We start from the raw sequence: 5,315 nt of genomic DNA, 5'->3' as shown, positions 1-5,315 counted from the left end.
CATGCGCATACCCTCTACTGTTTCCCAAATAGTTCGTTGGTCGGGACCCATTTGTGGGTCATGGACCAATTTGTATGGGTCACGACTCGAGTAAAAATCCCATTTCAACAACAAAAAACTTTTATAAATGTTAAAACAAAACAAATCTATGAAATTCCATGAATAAAAAAATAATTATTATTAAGAAGTAGTGAAAAAAGCTCATAATGCGTTGTGTGCTTGTAGATCTGGTATTTTCACAAGTTTGGGCCCCGAAGGCAAACATCTCATTCCTGTTTTGGGTCACGGGCTAAAACGTTTGGGGACCACAGACACTGTAATATAGACATGCACAGCATTAATAACGACGACTCCTCATCCAAATATAGAAACCTTTTATTTTACAATTTCAGCAAAAAAATATGTTACAATTCCAGTTGAGTTGTATACAGCATGTTAAATATCTAAATGCACTTTTACAGTCATAATGTCAGTAGATAAAAATATTGGATATTTTTCATGACATACAAAATGTACACTTCAATGTACACATCGTCACACACACATGTACACAACATTGTGTGAACGGCCGGCGGCGGCTTTAAACAATAATATAAACCTTTTGATTTTCTTCTTATAAAATTGTTCTTTCCTATTTTGCTGAAATTCGATCCCGTTGCCTGATCCTGGAAAAAAAATCACCCCATAAAGATACCACAGTTGAAATCAAACTTTTTTTTTCTCCGAAGTATGATTAAATAAAAATAATAAAAAATATGCATTTCATATGTGCAATGGACAGCTTCATCTGACTGCAAAACAAAGCATGTTGAAAACAAAACAAAAACAATATTCTACAAAATGTACTGGGGTTGAGGAGCCGATTGTATTTGGAAACATCTGATATATATTCCCTCACATTACACAGTGAATAGTCTCGCGATCCAGGCTGTTGCCTCCCACAATTTCCAAATGCTTCCGTCCATGCGGTCTGGGCGGGAGTAGAACTCTTTGGGTTCGGGTCCATATTTTTTTGGACCCGTGAAGAGTTCTAGTCTGGAGCAATTTAAGCTCCAGAAAACGACGACGAGGATGAAGCGGCCGCCGTCCTCCACGCTTCCGTTTCGTCCTTGCAGTCGCGCACATTTGTCCAAATATAAATCAAAACACTCAAAGCATAAGTACTTTGAATTGCTCCTTATAATTCGTCAGGACATTAACGTAAAGATATGCTAAAATATATCTTCGTGGGTGGAAAATGACAAACGTTCTCGGCTTTCGGGAGGTGTAGCCTACTTCCAGACTCTAGCATTCGGAGAACGTGGGATAGTCATCTGGCTGCGCGAGACCCCAGTTTGATGCCCCCATTTGAGTCCATCGTTTTATCTCATTTCATTGAACTCTCCCCAACGTCCTGGGAGTGCAAAACCACAATGGAACTTTTTTTTTTTAGCATAGATTGATTGATCACAAATAATGATATTTTTGTATGAAACTGCCAGAAAGCAAAATGCAATATTCAAAACAAAACAAACATAATAGATTTACTCTTTTCATGGTTACATTTGCATTTGCATTTGTTGGTCAAAACAAGTTTCACTGAATACATACATATCCCCCGGTCAAACAGAATAAAAGGAAACAGTTAAAAAGTATATGATGACGAAAAATTAATGTAAACGTTGAAAGATATGAATTAGGAACCATAAAAAAGCGATTCTGATATATCGTATAGCTTTGGTGTTCTGTTTTTGATGTTCTCTTGTTCTGAACCAACTCTTCAGACAGTGAGCCATACAGATTCATTCAAATTAAAGTTACCTTTTCATTTACGGATGGACGTTTATCCTGTGTGCTACATCAATCTAAGAAATTCCATAAAAAAAATGTTTAGGTAGTATAGTGGAAATAGCCGATCTGCAAGCTCACAGCGTGGCGCGAGCGAAGCGGCGCGTTTTGTGAGCTTTGTAGATCTGCTATTTTCACTAGTTTGCCCCCCCCCCCCCCGGGGCAAACGTCCAATTTCTCTTTTGGGTCACGGGCTAAAAAGTTTGGGAACCACTGCTCCAAACTACTCCCCTCTTGGGGCAGCAGCAGCAGATGTCCGTCCGTCCGTCCGTCCGGCATCGACCACAGAGGTTCCTGCCTCGCTGGCTCCGGGGCGTTCTACTTGTGCGGTGAACCGTATACTAAGAGGTGAGAACGACCGAAGAGCAAAAAAGCTTTGAGTAAAAACCAGCGGGTTTTAGTCACTGCAGCGCCTCAGGCGTCTCTGGAAACACACTGAAGAAACACTGTCCTGTTTACCCGCTGCACCATCTGTGGGCGCACCACAACGCACCCACACACACACACACACACACACACACACACACAATTAATATATGATAACCCTTCCACAGTAGTAGCTTTTTTGTGTGCATATTTTCCTATAGAATGCCTAATTTGCACATTTAAATGTACAATTTCAGAAAATGTGTAATACAATAAATCATTGTCTTGCAAGTAATCAACTGGGGACGTTTCATGGTGATTTCAACTATGAATTACATTTTTTACCTATTCACGTATAGGCCTACTGTAGGTGAAAATGACAAAATGTGTGATAAATATCAAAGGTTATCATGTATTAATTTACTTATATTGATCCTATAAACAATCTAATACGGGTATGGTTTCACCCACTCAATTCATAATTAACGTTCCAATTTTGGAGGCCTGGCTCATGCATGGACTATAAGAACCGGTTCTGAACTGAACCGGTTCCCAACCGGTGGAAGGCGGGGCCACAGTGTGCGTCCGTCGGGACAGACAACAGCAGAGCCACTGGCTTCACCAAAACACGCAAGAGGGAGTCACAGACGGAGGGAAAACACTAGCGAACAGGGAAGGGAGAGACGTACAGTTGGAGGCCATCGATATTGTCCTTTTATTTTTGCTGAGGTTTGCGTGATCTGCGCAAAAGGACAGTTAACCCATTTTGGGCGGGAACCCCTTTTGGTGTTTTAAACATTATGTTATAATTTAGCTATTGAAAAATAGCAGATCTACAAGCTCATAGCGCGCCACCGAGTGGCGCGCTACGAGCGTGTAGGTCTGCTATTTTTGAAAAATCGTGAAAATATCTATTTCAGAAAACTGGAGGTTTTAGAAGATTTAAAAAAAAAATTGAGGTCAGGCCTAAATGGGTCAAATGATAAGGGACAATATCGGTGGCACCCAACTGTACGGTACATACGAGGCTCTGTCTGCCACTGAGAACACATCAAAGAACAGCAAAAAAAACAATCCCAAAGCTTCAGAACTGAATAGACGTGTGGTGTGGATCAAGTCTATGCCAATTTATTCTGTATCCTGTATATTCACCGCGCGGGGAGAAAAGCTGTCTGGCGATTTGACGCCTTGCCAAAGTCTTCAGCGTTTAAAAGGCGTAGAACACACTGTATTTGATTGTTTTGTTCTAATAAGCCCTCCGGAGTATTGTAGCCTCCTCCGCGCTCCTGTGTGAGATTCCTTTTACTGGCCGCCGATGCTTCATTTCTCACAATCACATTTTATGTCATTTGCGATTGAATTAACAACCTCTGTTTCTCTTTTTACAAAACGTGGTAGATGAAGTGAATTTCACCTGGGAGATGGAAACGCGACGCACCACTTGTCCACAGAAAAATAATGAAACCCTGATCAAAGAACATTTCATATTTAAACTGAACAAAAACAAAACAAATCAAATCACAAGAGGACCAGGACCGAGAGAGAGAGAGAGAGAGAGAGAGAGAGAGAGAGAGAGAGTAGAGAGAATAACATTTCTAATCAAGATGAACATAACATACCTAGTAGTTAAAATCATTGTTTAGAATGTCCATCGCTACAAAAAGGTTGTGTTTGGGTTGAATTGCAGGATTAAGGTCTGACGTATAAACAGGGCAGCGGATAACAGCTTCAAGGCAGGAACAAACAAACATGGCGGTTAAAAAGTCTCTTTAGCTCTATGCACAAACAAAAAATCACAATGACGTTAGTGTTGATTTAGAAACCCTTACAGGAATATAAGACCACAGTCTCCTCTGACCCCCTGGATCAGGGCTGGGGGGGTAATCTCGATAATGTTTAGACCAGTCCATTGTCCACGGATCACCAATTTGAGGAGAATTAGCCGATGCAGATCCAAAAACGATTTTGTTTTCGCTGGATACGATTTTGACGTGGTACCATATAGGAGAGATAACGGGCAAATGGACCCTTGCGGAACCAGTCCATCTTACACGCTCAAGTTAAGAGTTAAAGATCTATAAGGGTCCATTTGGTTACAAGCTTTCCATCATTTAGCTGGGGACCACCTGGAACCCCCCCCCCCCCCCATCCCGAGGACCACTGGTTCAGACCCAATTGAAAAGCATTGTCCAAATACAGTTTACTACTTTGTCAGCCAGCGAGAAATTCCACTTCACTTGATTTAAGTCAAACGAAATAGGAATCGTTCCACTTCTAAACTGTATTCTCAGTCGTTTCCCTTTCACACTCTTTTTTTAAGATCAATAAAGAAAAACGAGCTGAATATTGCCAGCAGAATATTGCCAGTGTTTGTTAGGACTGATTGAGTTAAAGGTGCGCTGACCCCCTCCAGCCCTGGACTGATTGAGTTAAAGGTGTGCTGATCCCCTCCAGCCCTGGACTGTATACGGAGCAGGTGAAGTGATCCAGGCCAAGCCATGCTGGACCAGGCCAGGCCAGCTCTACTCTTCTTCCAACAAGGCACTGAAAGTTCATTCAAGTTTATCACTAAGAGTGCTTTATGCATTTTAAAAAACACACCACATCCCCATCTGTTTCACACACACTCTCTTCCTCTCTCTCTATCTCTCTCTCTCTCTCTGGGCAAACTCCTGTCTAGACTCCACAGCCCCAAAATGGTTTCATTTCATTTGACGAATTTATAAAACATGTTCCGTATAAACGGATTACTTATCTTGGTCCCTATACTGACCGCATCTCTCCCCCTGTCTGATAGCTGTCATGATATGTGAATAGTGGACTGGCCAGCAGGCTAGTCCGAACGCCGGCCCAGTGGCCAGCCATACAGACACACTAACAGACAGGACAACCACCTGGCCAGCCAACTAGCCAACTGGCTAACCGTTCAGCCATGCAGCCAACCAGCTAGCCAACCATCCAGCCAACTAGCCAACTGGCTAACCGTTCAGCCATGCAGCCAACCAGCTAGCCAACCATCCAGCCAACTAGCCAACTGGCTAACCATTCAGCCATGCAGCCAGCCAGCTAGCCAACCATCCAGCCAACTAGCCAACTGGCTAACCGTTCAGCCATGCAGCCAA

This window comes from Electrona antarctica, assembly GCF_951216825.1.
Source record: "Electrona antarctica genome assembly, chromosome: 8".
Classification (NCBI taxonomy): domain Eukaryota; kingdom Metazoa; phylum Chordata; class Actinopteri; order Myctophiformes; family Myctophidae; genus Electrona; species Electrona antarctica.
The sequence above is the reverse complement of the archived record's forward strand: the minus strand, read 5'-3'. Positions refer to the sequence as shown.